The sequence below is a fragment of the Triticum aestivum genome, chromosome 1D, assembly GCF_018294505.1.
Source record: "Triticum aestivum cultivar Chinese Spring chromosome 1D, IWGSC CS RefSeq v2.1, whole genome shotgun sequence".
NCBI classification, from domain to species: Eukaryota; Viridiplantae; Streptophyta; class Magnoliopsida; order Poales; family Poaceae; genus Triticum; species Triticum aestivum.
Window position 1 is genome coordinate 402,275,042 of NC_057796.1, and position 16,894 is coordinate 402,291,935.

General features: G+C 39.2%; 1 long non-coding RNA gene across 1 annotated transcript; it reads right to left on the reverse strand.

The window, feature by feature from the left end:
• Positions 1–4,859: 4,859 nt before the first annotated feature.
• LOC123171262 (uncharacterized) lies at positions 4,860–10,454 on the reverse strand. Its single transcript, XR_006485282.1, has 3 exons — positions 8,897–10,454; positions 5,983–8,220; positions 4,860–5,195 (listed from the first exon to the last, which is right to left on the reverse strand). It is a non-coding gene; the product is annotated as an uncharacterized lncRNA (long non-coding RNA).
• Between the last annotated feature and the right edge of the window lie 6,440 nt (positions 10,455–16,894).

A 16,894-nucleotide genomic window follows, 5' to 3' on the forward strand; every position in this document is an offset into this window, starting at 1 on the left:
CCGCTCAGTTCGCAAACAAATTATATCTTGTTCACCCTATCCAATTGTGAAAGACTCATAGTACTACTTCAAACTAAATAAATAAGTCCATTCTTCTTTCCAAGGCAACACATGAGAGTGTAGGGTTCTTCTACGAAAAAACTAGATAGATAGGCCTCCTGGGTTTCACATTCCGAAAATATTACATCTACAGCCTAGACACGGCCCCGATTTCCTCTCTTGTAATTCGGAAGGGCGTCGATGCGGCCAGTCCTATTTATCACGCGGGTCATGGGATAGCAAGCAAACACATACCCTATAATTCATTACGCAGAGACATTGGGCCGGGACATGTAGACATTTCGGACACAATCTCTATTCCAGTTTTGGGAAGGTTCTAGAACCTTATCGCATGATTTTTTTTCTTTTACGCTTTTCTTTCGGTTTTTCTGGTTTTACATCTTTTTCATTTCATTTTTTTATTTTTCATTTTCCTTTCATTTCACGAACAAATTTTGAAATCTTGAGAATATGTTGAATTCTTGAAGGTTTTCTGTATTCAGGAACATTTTGAATATTTTTTGAAATACTTTTACTTTTCTAAAATCATGAAAAAATTATTCGTGAACAATTTATAATTCATGAACAATTTTTGGGATAGCAAAAATTTCCTGAATTCTTGAATATTTTCCTAAACTGTGGATATTTTTTAATTCACAAACATTTATTGAAATCATGAACATTTTTCAAGTACGTGAGTAATTTTTGTATTGGTGAATATTTTTGAATTCATGAACATTTTTTGAATTTACAAACTAGACTTGGAATCAGCTTTTTTTGAATTCAGAACATTCTTCAAAACCCAGGACATTTTTGGAATTTACTAATAGTTTTTGAAATCGATATTATTTTTTGAATTTGCAATTCACAAACAATTTTTTATTTTGGGGAAATTTTTATAAATTCACGAACAGTTTTTGAAACCACTAACATCTGAATATGCAAACAATTTTTTAATTCACGAACAAAATAGTATTTGCAAATATTTTTTGATTCTATAGTTTCTTTTATTTCAAAAAAATTAAATTCACGGACAATTTTTGAAATCGTGAACATTTTTTAAGTCATGAAGATTTTCCAAAATCATGATTTTTTTGAATTTGTGAACTTTTGATGTATTGACAAACATTTATTCAAATTCACAAATATTTTTTATTATGAACATTTTAGAATTCTTGAAAAAAATTCAAATTCACAAAGATTTTATTAGTTTGAATTTTTTTCCATATTTGCGAATTTCCTTAAATTTCTTTTAAAAAATAGGAAAAGCTAGAAAAATACATAAACAGATAAATGAAGATAAAAGCCCCTCCCCCCATTGTGTGGGCTCACAGTGTGCGTGGAGTTATGAGTTTGCTACCTTTCTAGCATACTGCTCGCGGAATAGGAGCTCCTTGTTTACGAAAGGATAAATACATGTATAGAAATGGATATGCATCGATCAACATGTTCGGATTCAAATCAAAATACAATCAAACAATGCCCAATTCATTAGTGGCTTCTTCACCAAAAGAACATGTCGTACGCAGAACACAATACATGTCTAGACCGAACTATTCTTGAAGTAATATGGTCAAGACAAGTGAGTTCTTACTAAAAAAAGAGGGTTGCTTTGTGCAAATTAAATGCATACATATATGCATCGATCAACATGCACGGATTTAAATCAAAGTACAACCATATAATGCCCAATTCACTTGGGGCTTCTTCACAAAAAGAACATGGCGCATCAAACCCACACATATGCGTGCACAAGAAGATCAGAAAAAGCATATTCATGTACAAGTGCCCAAATCGTATTTATGAAAGCGTTCACATTCTTTCTGAAAGTGTCACGTTATTTCTAAAAGTGGTCATGTTCTTTCTGAAAGCTGTCCTGTCTCTATTACAAAAAATAGTTTGTACGCTCACATTTTTTGGTTCCCTTCGTTTGTTTACTATGTACTGCAAGGCAGTTCCCTTCGTTTTTTCGCTCGCTTACTATTTTCTCTTCCCGCCTACATTTTCAAAAGGAACCGCGCTAAATTTTTTCCACCGTCAATAAACACCCCGTTTGTCTTTATTAGTAAACCGCACTCATAATTTCCCACTGGCCCTCCTCCCGCATTTCTCCTCGAGATCTCGAACCGTCCCGATAGCATCGGTTTCCCTCACCGTCGTCGTCGAGCGAGGCAACCTTCGCAACGGCAAGGTCCGCAAGGATCCTGTCACACTAAAGCCAAGAACTGATCGTAAACTGACAGGTAACAATCATCACCCCCTCCCTCACTACCCCAGCTATTTAACATCCATACGGGCGTATGTATATGTAGACATGTTCGATTTATCCGCTTGTATTCAGGAAGTACATGGTTAACTCCACACGAGTTCAACCTTAGGGTTCGTATCTGGGTGTTTCCTGCATGTATGTTCTATATTTGTTCGCATGTTGTTACTCATGTTGGGTTCCTCTGAATTATTACAATTTAGGCACTGTACAGGCGTTTACAATTCATTGTACTTTGCCTAGTCAATTCAAAACTTGATTGAACATAGTTCTAGGTTTGGAAGAATGTCATTTCACATTTGTATTCCCTATTCGAGTGATTATGTATTGTTGTTGTATCTTTGTGGATTCTTTTGTAGATCTCATTGTCTCATCTTTGTTCTATAGCTGCTACACCCAACACACCAAATGAGTACGAGAAAATGAGGCAACAAAACATAAAGGAGAATGCTATTCGTATGTGATACATCTCCAGCGTATCTTGATACGTCCATTTTGCATCATGTTTTCTTACTGTTATTTGCAATGTTTTTATCCATAGTAATGCTTTTTGGAGTAATTCTAATGCCTTTTCTCTCATAATTTGCAACAAACACACCAAGAGGGAGAATTCCGGCAGTTGGAAATCTAGACCTAGAAAAGCTACGTCAGGCCACCTATTCTGCACAACTCCAAATGAGCTCAAACTTCATGAAGATTTTTTATGGATTATTTAAGAAATATTGGAGCCAATAAATACCAGAGGGGAGCCACCAGGTGGGCACAACCCACCTGGGCGCGCCAGGCCCCCCGGCGCGCCCTGGTGTATTGTGCCCTCCTCGGCCCACCTCCGGTGCCCATCTTATGGTATATAAGTGGTTTTGACCTAGAAAAAAATAGAATAATACTTCCGGGACGGAGCGCCGCCTCCTCGAGGCAGAACTTGGGCAGGAGCACTTTTGCCCTCCAGCGGAGCGATTCTGCCGGGGGAACTTCCCTCCCGGAGGGGGAAATCATCGTCATCATCATCACCAACAACTCTCCCATCTTGGGGAGGGCAATCTCCATCAACATCTTCACCAGCACCATCTCATCTCAAACCCTAGTTCATCTCTTGTATTCAATCTTGTTACCGGAACTATAGATTGTTGCTAGGGGGTGACTAGTAGTGTTGATTACATCTTGTAGTTGATTACTATATGGTTTATTTGGTGGAAGATTATATATTTAGATCCATTATGCATATTAATACCCCTCTGATCACGAGCATGTTGATTATTTGTGAGTAGTTACTTTTGTTCTTGAGGTCACGGGATAAATCATGTTGCAAGTAATCATGTGAATTTGATATTTGTTTGATATTTTGATGGTATGTATGTTGTGATTCCCTTAGTGGTGTCATGTGAACGTCGACTACATGACACTTCACCATATTTGGGCCTAAGGGAATGCATTGTGGAGTAGTAAATAGATGGTGGGTTGCGAGAGTGACAGAAACTTAAACCCCAGTTTACGCACTATTCCGTAAGGGACCGATTGGATCCAAGAGTTTAATGCTATGGTTAGGATTTATCCATAATACTTTTCTCGTAGTTGCGGATGCTTGCGGGAGGGTTAATCATAAGTAGGAGGTTTGTTCAAGTAAGAACAACACCTAAGCACCGGTCCACCCACATATCAAATTATCAAAGTAGTGAACACAAATCAAACCAACATGATGAAAGTGACTAGATGAAATTCCCGTGTACCCTCAAGAACGCTTTGCTTATCATAAGAAACCGTTTTGGCCTGTCCTTTTCCTCAAAAGGATTGGGCTACCTTGCTGCATACTTATTGTTATTATCATTACTTGCTCGTTACAAATTACTAGTAGAACGCCCGTGCGTTGCTACGGGCTATAATGCATACTTCAAATCGCAGATCTGTCATACACTTTAGCAATTTCATTGATCAATTAGTGGATAATTATTTGATATCACAATGCTGCAATTTCTTCTATATGTGATGGTCCAAATGAAGAGAGAACAAAGTCTCCATCTTGACCGTAGGACATGAAGTTCAATGGGGCAGGGTCATGTTTCTTCATTGGAATACAATAACACTAAAGACTAATTTGATATTAGGAAGTAGACACATGTATTAAGCTGAAGAAAATCAATCTTATTTCTCATTTATGATAAAGTTTTTTTGAATTAACTTTTGACATTACATCAATCCACAAAGCAAGGTAAATAAATTATACAACAAGCTTCCACAACGCACCATGTCCTGTCATGAAGTGAATTCTTCAAGTGAAGTAAATAGCCACATAGAGATTGCAGCTTTTGTTACAGAGTCTTATGCATATCTTGGCAATTTGAGAACTTTATATTACTCTTTGACAGTTATTGATCATACTGCTTGCATATACTAGAGAGTCTGAATCCGAGTTAATGAACAGAGGAATGCCTCTGTATCACCGTAAAGTCTTTGCAATTGGCACATCCGTATTCGATTAATAATGTCGCTCTCTCCCCCTAAAGTCCTCCAAGCGTATGTGTTACCATACATAACAATTCCTTGTTCTTAGAAAGGGGAATTGAACTGTTTTCCTTTCATACAGTTAGTTCAATGCTTGTGCGTTGTCACGTACAAAAAAATAATATACACACTGAATGCATAAACTGTTGTAATTTATGAACATATATCAAACATGACACTTCTGGTTTCTATTCACATAAACAAATATCCACGCTCTCGCCCGCTTCATTCCTCCTCGATAGTCATCGTGTCTCCTTCACCACTCTATCATTGCAGAAAGACAAAGCACCATATTTCTCCCTCTCTCCCCTTCACTTCAATTGTCTTCATCTGTTGTATCTCTCATCAATCCTCATTCTTGAACTGCAAGAATGATAACTCTTTCTGGGACCTGTCAGAAAAGCAAAGAAATAGAATACGATGTATAGATGAGAAAATATATAATTACCAAAACAAATAAATGTTCAACTAAAGTGTAATCCTTCCTTTAACTTCTCCCATTTCATTGTGCATGTGGAAATTCACATGTGTAGGAAAGATATCCCAGCCTGATAGTAATAATAAAAAAATATTACAAGTGAGTTTGCACTTAAAGTGTGTTTCAAAAGTGCTATAATTCAAGGTGCAATGACATCTAGCTGCCTACTTGTGCCTTCTCTGGGATGTCGTCGTTGTAGGCCGATTTCTAGGCTTTCATTGTCATCACCGACATCGCGCGTCCCAAATACAATGGCCAGGGTTGCTGCATTTGTATCTACTGAAGACAGTAGATGCAACCTAATGGTAATTATACATTATCCTCGAAAAAATTGTGGTTGCCCATATATATCCCTATGTTTTCTGTTACTAAATTCATTATTGCCATATATGTGCTATGAGTGTTATATAGTGAGACATGGTAAATTCCATGGGCATTGCAAGCATGCAAGATATAGATAATTGCATGGAAATCAGGCTCACATTAGATAGTCTCATAATACACATCAGTAGCAATCTAATTAACTACAAAACTATGTGTTCTTTAAGAATACTTCCTGGGATATCACTATTGCACAAAATTAAGTTGTTAAGGCATATATTATGCTCACAGTAAACAATTATATTTCTCTTCACCTGATAAGTGAAGTGGGTCTGCAATAATTAAGAAAATGCTAGAAAGAATAGAAAAAGTTATTCACCTCATATTCTCCTGATCTAGCTTGTAGGATTGTCTCGGCTGCAAGATTAGCAATACATTTAGTTGCTGCCTTGTATGTACTACAAGACCAAAATCAGAAGTGTGGTTAAGGTAATAACCTTCCTGTTTCATCATCCAATAACAAAAAATACATTTAGTTAGGAATTTCTATACTCAAGAGGGCATTCACACTTTTCTTCATTAAGAATCAAAATGTAGTCATTACAAAAAAAAAACAGATAAATAAACATGGACATTGTGACAAAAAAATCAGGTATTGCTGCTCTAGATAAAATACTTGTGACGATTTGACACTTCATAAATCTCATTAAGGGTGGAACATAATGGGTGACATATCTATGATCCTGATAAAGTATACTGATTCGGTAGAGTAGAGGTATGCTAAGAACCTGAAATCTTACAAAACGAGCGATGTCATATCCAGCAGACATGGTAATGACTAACTTGACTTAAAAGAGCTCAAATAGAAGTTACAGGCCACAAAATGGCAGGTGTTCTTTCAATGTTTTCTTTAGCTTTACAAATAACAGATGTAGTAATGCTGCAGTCGAGTCGTAGACTCCTATGTGTTGGCAAAAAGGAAAAGCACCGAGGCCAAACAAAAGGAAAAGGAAAAAACCATATAAATAGAACTACGTCCATCTAATATGCCGGAAGCCAAGATCTCAGGAGGACGAAAGCTTTTTCTTTCATGTGTGCTAGTCTCGAAAGAATGGACACATAAAAAATCTCAAATCCAGACGGATCGAAAGTTTATGAAGCCATGTAAAACAGCTAAAGTATGGTCCAAAGGAAATTCATGACAGTATGCTTTCTCTAATTCATGTGACTCTTATCAACTAAGAAGAGGGCAAGGAACATACATGTACTTATGTGGTAGAGAAAAATATAGGACTGAATGTGGTCAGCCACACAAACTTACCATAGAAGTGAGTGGTATCAAAATGGCTAAAATGTAGCTTCAGATCAACTGTCAAAGACTCTGAAATGAAAAGCATGCTCTAACATGCATTCTCTTTTAACACACATGATAAGCTGCACAACACAGTCCATCTCAATAGAATGGATATAAATGGAAGGACTTTGCACTTGTGCAAGCCACACAACCATGTGTATATATTAAAACAAATTATTCATAACATCTTACAATTGAGAAAAATGTAGTAGATAGGAGCACATGCGTGTAGTGATTCAGCAAACAATTTAAAAGTGAAAGTAAGATAAACAGCTTACCTCCCCAGACTGAAGATTATTGAAACTAAATTTTAGTTGCCTTTTAGTGGTAGCATGATGTACAGTAAGCATGAAACGTTCATTCTTCAAAAACATACAAATAGAACCCCATCAACGCACGGGCTAACAAAATATGTGTACAAAGAGAAATGCCGTGTGACATGAGAGTCACAGACTATTCACAAGAGATGATATCAAGTGGTCATGTTTTAGCAATTTAACCGACTGATCATATGCAAAGAGAAACGCCGCCAACATCCTTTTGAGCCATGCAAGCCAGTTATCCTTTTGAGTAATCTTTGCAAATTTTTCCTTCATAGCATTATGCCAGATTGATTGACCTACCTCAAGAAATCTAAAACATGCCAAGACCGACCCAAACCTCTTATATCACGCTCTTCCTTGTCATCTCATCCATGATAATATGAACCATCGAGCTTCAAAAGCTCATAAGCATCTGCCAGGTCGCTCAATCTTGTTTAAGGTAAATTTTGCAATTAACTACATTGAAGTTTCAGATGCAATATACAGATATGTAAGATATATCACCATTGTGCCCATAAAGGAGTTAAATGATATATTAGAGGTTTCCCATCATTTGATAGACCTCAATAGCATGCATACCATCACCTTTCATATCCTTTTATCACATTAACATGATTGTCGCACTATCTATGAGCGAAAATTGCTATGCCCCTAGTTTGACAAATTAGATGCACAAATAGATTCCCCATTCAGTCCAATACCGCTGCAAATGAACAACAGAAATCCACATTAGTAAATACATCACGTACCCTGGTTAAGTAGTTAATTTCAAGCCCAAAAAATTAATACACTCCTGGCCAATGTGCACGATTAACTGTGAGCTGGCGCGTCCTTGTCAAGTGTCCTCGTCCCGCTCTTCCGCTTGGCGCGAGGCCTCGACAGGGACCTGCACGGCCTATCCATCAACGCATTGACAGGATTGTCATCAGAATTCTTGTTCCTGCGATCAAGCAGGAGGAGTATCGAGTAAAATTCCGGCATCCTGCTGTTGTGACAAGAATGCATCCAATGACAAAAATGTATCCGACATCCTAAATCTCGAGCTAGAAAAATACACGAGTCCCTTACTTACTATGACAAAGTTACCAATACTTTTATCATTAACTTAGACACAAAGCCTCAGGATTGACACGAGTAACTTGAAAGACCTTGGGAAATATCAAGAAATTAGGCACACTTTTTTGTGCATGACGTGAAGTAGAAGTAAAAAATCAAAACGTCTCATCTGGTGTTCAGTTCTGCATACCAAGGTTGTAGTTATACAAGTACAACAATTATTGAGACAGGATGAACAAGGAGATGAGAGGATTCCCTCACAATTATTCTGAAAATCGATAGTTGGCGTCAACTTTCTTAATAGTGTATGCATGCACGAAAACTCTAAACCAATGGACCTTTACGGGGATATTACACGATCTTTTTGTTAAAAAAATCTTCACCGCCCCCCTAATGAATTTCAGGGGGTGCGGGCCCATCATCTTAATCTCTTCCAATCAAATGATCCCACCTAAGCTTCCCCGTAAAAGTCCGTTAGCATGTGCCCGTGCTTGTAGCATTCCTCATGCATGCATATTCAAAACAACATGGAGAATCGTTGCAGGTTGGTTTGGGAGTACCTTTCCAACATGGAGAATCGTTGTACGTTGGCTTGCTGAATTCTGTTAGCATGCATATTCTGCAGATGATTTTGTGGCATCCTCATGGTGCAATCTTCTGTTGTTTCATTGGGAGTACATTTTCCACCTCATCGGTAGAAGATAATACTCCTCCCATACTGAACATTGAACAACGGAATATCAATGAGATCTCTGTTGGGGTCGAACACTTAAAAGTCCTTTTGTTCTCGTTGCTAATTTATGAATATAAATATCATCAACAGAACAAGTTGGGCAGATGCAGGAGTAACTGTACTACGAAACTTATCTGAAATAATTGTGCAACTAATTTCCCATGAGGATAGTTGACATTTTTCTTGTGTCATGGAAAGAATAGTCCACATTGACTAAGCACAGCTGCAAGCCTGCAACGGGTTGTCAGTCGCACACATGCTGATAAACCTCCGTTGTGTCCTAATCTAAGCAGCAGGCTAATCACCTTGATGATCTAACAAAGAACATGAGTATTCAGAGCTTGCAGGTGCAATTCTACCAGTGTCTTGTGACCAACCTGTAGAGCAACCTACATGATCCATGAATCAGTGCATTGACTGGATTGTCAAAGTTGCCCACGTCCTGCGTACGTACCACCCAGATGTTGGTGTTAGAGAGTCTCGTGGCAAGCTGCCGAGCACGTGCACATAGTGGGATACTTCGGTGTGCCATTGGGCACCAACGATCTCTGCAAGAACGACGACAACATCGGTGGCAGAAACGCAATTTACTGGTTAGAACATATGGGCGAGTGCGGGAAGACAATCAAGAGGAGAGATTAGAGATGATCTCACTGGCGAGGTGTCAGTCATTGGGCCCCGCTTTTCGCACTGGTAGCCTTGGCACGTGTTGCTGGGGTCACTCGCCATGGCGTAAACAAGGGCCAGCCGCGTGATGCGGTGCCTGTGAGGTCATCTCTCTCCTCCAGCGGCCCTCCACTATGAACCTCCTCCTCTCTGATGGGATCGATCTGGTCGATGAACCAGAACTAGCGCGACGACGGCGCCAAATCTTCATGGATCCGACAACAACAGACCTTGATCCGGCAACGAAGACCTCGATCTAGACATCATCGGTCAGGGGGGCAAGCCGAGGTGGTTCTCCTCGGGGAGGCAGAGAGAGACGAGGGCTGCCTCGAAGGTGCGGCTGAAGGCGTCGTCAGTGCTAACCCTAGCACGCCGCCGAACTGTGTGCAACTGAGGGGGGCACGAGCGAGGGAGTTGCGGTGCGGGGTGGTGCGCAGGGGTATGTAGGCGACGGCGCGTGCGGGGAGGCGCACGGGAGGAGGTCTGTGACGGCACGGTGCAGGGAGTAGTCTGGGAGGAGGCTGGCGGCGGCGTGTCCTAAAGTGGATGGTCCGCTGGAGGCCGCTGGCTTTGAAGTGCGAGGGAGACGGCGGAGGGATGGATCGGCGGCGGCACAATGATGGATGGCCGGCGGCGAAGGGATGGATCGGCGGCGGCGAAGGGATGGAGCGCGGCGTCGAACGACCTGTCGTGCGAGTCGTGCGTCGCTCGAGGGCAGGAGGCCTCGCTCGTACTCGTACGCACGCACGACTCGGTTGCCATTTTTTTCTTCGCTGGTTTTTTGTGGTAGATTTTTTTTCGTCCCTTTTTTTGGGGTGGGACGGGAGGATTGCGGGTGGAATGCGTGGAGGAATGGCCTTAGATGTTTGGTTCAACGGGACTAAAGCAAGGTGGGAGGAGATATGAAAAAACCCAGCGAAAGGTTGGACGAAAATAAACCATGAAACGGAGACTACCAACTCGTCCCTTAGGAGTAGAGATCTTGCTATCAAACTACTCGCTACTTACAGTTTCAGCACTTGCAGACATTACCTTACTGAAAACTACTTGTCATTTCCTTCTGCTCCTCGTTGGGTTCGACAATCTTACTTACCGAAAAGAGCTACAATTGATCCCCTATACTTTTGGGTCATCAAGGCTATTTTCTGGCGCCGTTGCCGGGGAGTGAAGCGCCTTTGGTAAGTGGAATTCGGTAAGGAAACATTTATATAGTGTGCTGAAATTTACTGTCACTTGTTACTATGGAAAATAATCCTTTGAGGGGTTTGTTCAGGGTATCTTCACCCCGTCCGGAACCACAATTAATTACCCCTCAACCTACTACACCTACTAAAAATATTGAATATGAAATTCCTTCGGGTATGATAGAACAACTGCTAGCTAATCCTTATGCAGGAGATGGAACCGAACATCCTGATATACACTTGATACATGTTGAACAAATTTGTGGATTGTTTAAGCTTGCAGGTTTACCCAGGGATGAGGTGATGAAAAAGGTTTTCCCTTTATCTTGAAGGGAAAGGCATTGGCATGGTATAGGCTAAGCGATGATATTGGATCATGGAATTGGAATCGTTTAAAATTGGAGTTTCATAAAAAAATATATCCTATGCATCTAGTTCATCGTGATCGGAATTATATATATAATTTTTGGCCTCGCGAAGGAGAAAGTATCGCTCTAGATTAGGGGAGGCTTAAGTCAAATGTTATATTCATGCCCCAATCATGAGCTCTCAAGAGAAATTATTATTCAGAATTTTTATGCCCGGCTTTCTCGTAATGATCAAACCATGCTGGATACTTCTTGTGCTGGTTCTTTTATGAAGAAAACTATTGAATTCCAGTGGGATCTGCTACCTCTTGAGCATGCGTTGGTTTTTCCTTGAAGAGGAAAGGGTGATGCAGCAAAGTAGCGTAAGTATTTCCCTCAGTTTTTGAGAACCAAGGTATCAATCCAGTAGGAGGCCACACGCAAGTTCCTCGTACCTACACAAACAAATAAGAACCTTGCAACCAACGCGATAAAGGGATTGTCAATCCCTTCATGGCCACTTGCAAAAGTGAGATCTGATAGAGATGATAAGATAATATTTTTGGTATTTTTATGATAAAGATTGAAAGTAAAGATTGCAAAGTAAAAATAGATTGGAAACTTATACGATGGAAAATAGACCCGGGGGCCATAAGTTTCACTAGTGGCTTCTCCCAAGATAGCATAAGTATTACGGTGGGTGAACAAATTACTGTCGAGCAATTGATAGAAAAGTGCATAATTATGAGAATATCTAGGCATGATCATGTATATAGGCATCACGTCCGTGACAAGTAGACCGACTCCTGCCTGCATCTACTACTATTACTCCACACATCGACCGCTATCCAGCATGCATCTAGAGTATTAAGTTCATAAGAACAGAGTAACGCATAGGTAAGATGACATGATGTAGAGGCATAAACTCAAGCAATATGATATAAACCCCATATTTTTATCCTCGATGGCAACAATACAATACGTGTCGTTTCCTTTTCTGTCACTGGGATCGAGCAACGCAAGATTGAACCCAAAGCTAAGCACTTCTCCCATTGCAAGAAAGATAAAACTAGTAGGCCAAACCAAACTGATAATTCGAAGAGACTTGCAAAGATAACCAATCATACATAAAAGAATTCAGAGAAGATTCAAATATTGTTCATAGATAATCTTGATCATAAACCCACAATTCATCGGATCTCAACAAACACACCCAAAAAAGAGTTACATCGAATAGACTCCAAGAAGATTGAGGAGAACTTTGTATTAGATCCAAAGAGAGAGAAGAAGCCATCTAGCTAATAACTATGGACCGGAAGGTCTGTGGTAAACTACTCACACATCATCGGAGAGGCTATGGTGTTGATGTAGAAGCCCTCCGTGATCGATTCCCTCTCCGGCAGAGCGCCGGAAAAGGCCCCAAGATGGGATCTCACGGGTACAGAAGGTTGCGGCGGTGGAAATAGGGTTTCGTGGTGCTCGTCGATGGTTTCGGGGTACGTAGGTATATATAGGAGGAAGAAGTAGGTCGGTGAAGCCACGAGGGGCCCACGAGGGTGGAGGGCGCGCCCCTGCCTCGTGGCCTCCTCGTTCGTTTCTTGACGTCCACTCCAAGTCCTCTGGATCACGTTTGTTCCAAAAATCATGCTCCCAAAGGTTTCATTCTGTTTGGACTCCGTTTGATATTCCTTTTGTGCGAAACACTGAAATAGGCAAAAAAAACAACAATTTGCACTGGGCCTTGGGTTAATAGGTTAGTCCCAAAAATAATATAAAAGTGTATAATTAAGCCCATTAAACATCCAAAACAGAATATATAATAGCATGGAGCAATCAAAAATTATAGATACGTTGGAGATGTATCAGGATCTTTTGGAAAGAATTAAATGCAACTCTGAAGATTGGGAACTCGACGAAGGTAAAGAGTCGGGTATAAAGCTTAAGTATGATTGTGTTAAATCTTTTATAGATACCGATGCTTTCCAAAAGTTTAGCACTAAATATGGACTTGACTCTGAAATAGTAGCCTCCTTTTGTGAGTCATTTGCTACTCATGTTGAACTCCCTGAAGAGAAGTGGATTAAGTATCGCCCACCTATTAAAGATGAAATTAAAGAACCGGTACTAGTTAAAGAAGAAACTATACTCTATACTGTTGATCCAGTTGTTCCTACTGCTTATATTGAGAAACCCACTTTTCCTGTTAGGATAAAGGAACATGCTAAAGTTTCAACTGTGGTTAACAAAAGTTCTGTTAGAACACCTAAACCCGATGAACAAATTAGAGTTGAACCTAACATTGCTATGGTTAAAGATCTCTTAGAAGAAGATGTAGATGGGCGTGTTATTTACTTCTGTGAAGATGCTGCTAGAATTGCTAAACCCGACAAAAGGGATAACAATAGACCAGTTGTAGGCTTGCCTGTCATTTCAGTTAAAATAGGAGATCACTGTTATTATGGTCTATGTGAGATGGGTGCTAGTGTGAGTGCTATTCCTCACGAGTTATATCAAGAAATTAGGGAAGAGATAGCACCTGTTGAGATTGAAGACATAGATGTTACTATTAAACTTGCAAATAGAGACACTATATCACCATTTGGGATTGTTAGAGATGTTGAAGTCTTGTGTGGGAAAATAAAATACCCTAGTGATTTTCTTGTTCTTGGTTCCCCACCAGATGACTTCTTTCCCATTATCTTTGGTAGACCCTTCTTGAACACAGTTAATGCTAAGATAGATTGCCAGAAACAAACTGTGGGTGTCAGCTTTGGTAATGAGTCTCATGAGTTTAATTTTTCCAAGTTTAGTAGAAATCATCATGAAAAAGAATTGCCTAGTAAGGATGAATTCATTGGTCTTGCTTCTATTGTTGTGCCACCTACTGATCCTTTAGAACAATACTTGCTAGACCATGAAAATGATTTACATATGCATGAAAGAAATGAAATAGATAAGATTTTCTTTGAACAACGTCCTCTACTTAAACATAATTTGCATATTGAAACTCTAGGAGGTCCTCCTCCACCTAAAGGTGATCCTGTGTTTGAATTAAAACAATTGCCAGACACTTTGAAATATGCTTATCTTGATGAAAAGAAGATATATCATGTTATTATTAGTGCTAACCTTTCAGAACATGAAGAAGAAAGATTATTGAAAGTTCTAAGGAAGCACCGAGCTGCTATTGGATATACTCTTGATGATTTAAAGGGCATTATTCCTACTCTATGTCAGCACAAAATTAATATGGAACCTGATGCTAAACCAGTTGTTGATCACCAACGTCGGTTAAATCCGAAGATGAAAGAGGTGGTAAGAACGGAAATATTAAAATTTCTGGAAGCAGGTATAATCTATCCTATAGCTGATAGTAGATGGGTAAGCCATGTTCATTGTGTCACTAAGAAAGGAGGTATAACTGTTGTTCCTAATGATAAGAATGAACTCATTCCGCAAAGAATTGTTACAAGCTATAGAATGGTAATTGATTTCAGAAAATTAAATAAAGCTACTAGAAAAGATCATTACCCTTTGCCTTTTATTGATCAAATGCTTGAAAGATTATCTAAGCACACACACTTTTGCTTCCTTGATGGATATTCTGGCTTTTCACAAATACCTGTTTCTCAACCTGGTCAAGAAAAGACCACTTTTACTTGTTCTTTTGGAACTTATGCTTTATAGACATATGTCTTTTGGTTTATGTAATGCACCTGTTACCTTTCGAAGATGCATGATGGCTATATTCTCTGACTTTTGTGAAAATATTGTCGAGGTTTTCATGGATGACTTCTCTGTTTATGGGAAGTCTTTTGATGATTGTTTAAGCAATCTTGATCAAGTTTTGCAGAGATGTGAACAAACAAATCTTGTCTTGAATTGGGAGAAGTGCCACTTTATGGTTAATGAAGGCATTGTCTTGGGTCATACAATTTCTAAAAAAGGTATTGAAGTGGACCAAGCTAAGGTTGATGCAATTGAGAAAATGCCATGTCCTAAGGACATCAAAGGTATTCGTAGTTTTCTAGGTCATGCTGGTTTCTATAGGAGATTTATCGATGACTTTTCTAAAATTTCTAGGCCTCTTACTAATCTTTTGCAAAAGGATATTCCTTTTGTCTTTGATGATGATTGTCTTGAAGCCTTTGAAACACTCAAGAAAACTTTAATTACTGCACCTATAGTTCAACCGCCTGATTGGAATTTGCCTTTTGAAATTATGTGTGATGCTAGTGATTGTACTGGTTGTGCTGTTCTAGGACAAAGAGTTGATAAGAAATTGAATGTTATTCGTTATGCTAGTAAAACTCTAGACAGTGCTCAAAGAAATTATGCAACTACTGAAAAAGAATTCTTAGCAGTGGGTTTGCTTGTGATAAATTTAGACCTTATATTGTTGATTCCGAAGTAACTGTTCACACAGACCATGCTGCTATTAAATATCTTATGGAAAAGAAAGATGCTAAACCTAGACTTATTCGTTGGGTTCTCTTGTTACAAGAATTTGATTTGCATATTATTGATAGAAAAGGAGCTGAGAACCCCGTAGCTGATAACTTGTCTAGGCTTGAAAATGTGCTTGATGACCCACTGCCTATCGATGATAGTTTTCCTGATGAGCAGTTAGCTGCAATAAATGTTGCTAATAGTACTCCTTGGTATGCTGACTATGCTAATTACATTGTTGCTAAGTATTTACCACCTAGCTTTACATACCAGCAAAAGAAAAAATTCTTCTATGATTTAAGACATTACTTTTGCGATGACCCACATCTTTATAAAGAAGGAGTAGATGGTATTATCAGACGTTGTGTACCTAAGCATGAACAGGGACAAATCCTATGGAAATGTCATTCTGGACCATATGGAGGGCATCATGCTGGAGATAGAACTGCTCACAAGGTATTGCAATCTGGATTTTATTGGCCTACTCTCTTCAAGGATGCTCGTAAGTATGTCTCGTCATGTGATGAATGCCAAAGAATAGGTAATATTGGTAAGCCTCAAGAAATGCCTATGAATTATTCACTTGCTGTTGAACCATTTGATGTTTGGGGGTTTGATTACATGGGACCTTTTCCTTCCTCTAATGGGTATACACATATTTTGGTTGCTGTTGATTATGTTACTAAATGGGTAGAAGCTATTCCAACTAGTAGTGCTGATCACAACTCCTCTATTAAAGTGCTGAAGGAAGTTATTTTCCCAAGGTTTGGAGACCCTAGATATTTAATGACTGATGGTGGCTCACACTTTATTCATGGTGCTTTCCGTAAGATGCTTGCTAAGTATGATGTTAACCATAGAATTGCATCACCTTATCATCCTCAGTCTAGTGGTCAAGTTGAGCTTAGCAATAGAGAAATAAAATTAATTTTGCAAAAGACTGTAAATAGGTCTAGGAAGAATTGGTCTAAGAAATTAGATGATGCACTTTGGGCTTATAGAACAGCATATAAAAATCCTATGGGTATGTCTCCTTATAAAATGGTTTATGGAAAAGCTTGTCATTTACCTCTTGAGTTAGAACATAAAGCATACTGGGCAGTTAAAGAACTCAACTATGATTTCAAACTTGCTGGTGAAAAGAGGCTATTTGATATTAGCTCACTAGATGAATGGAGA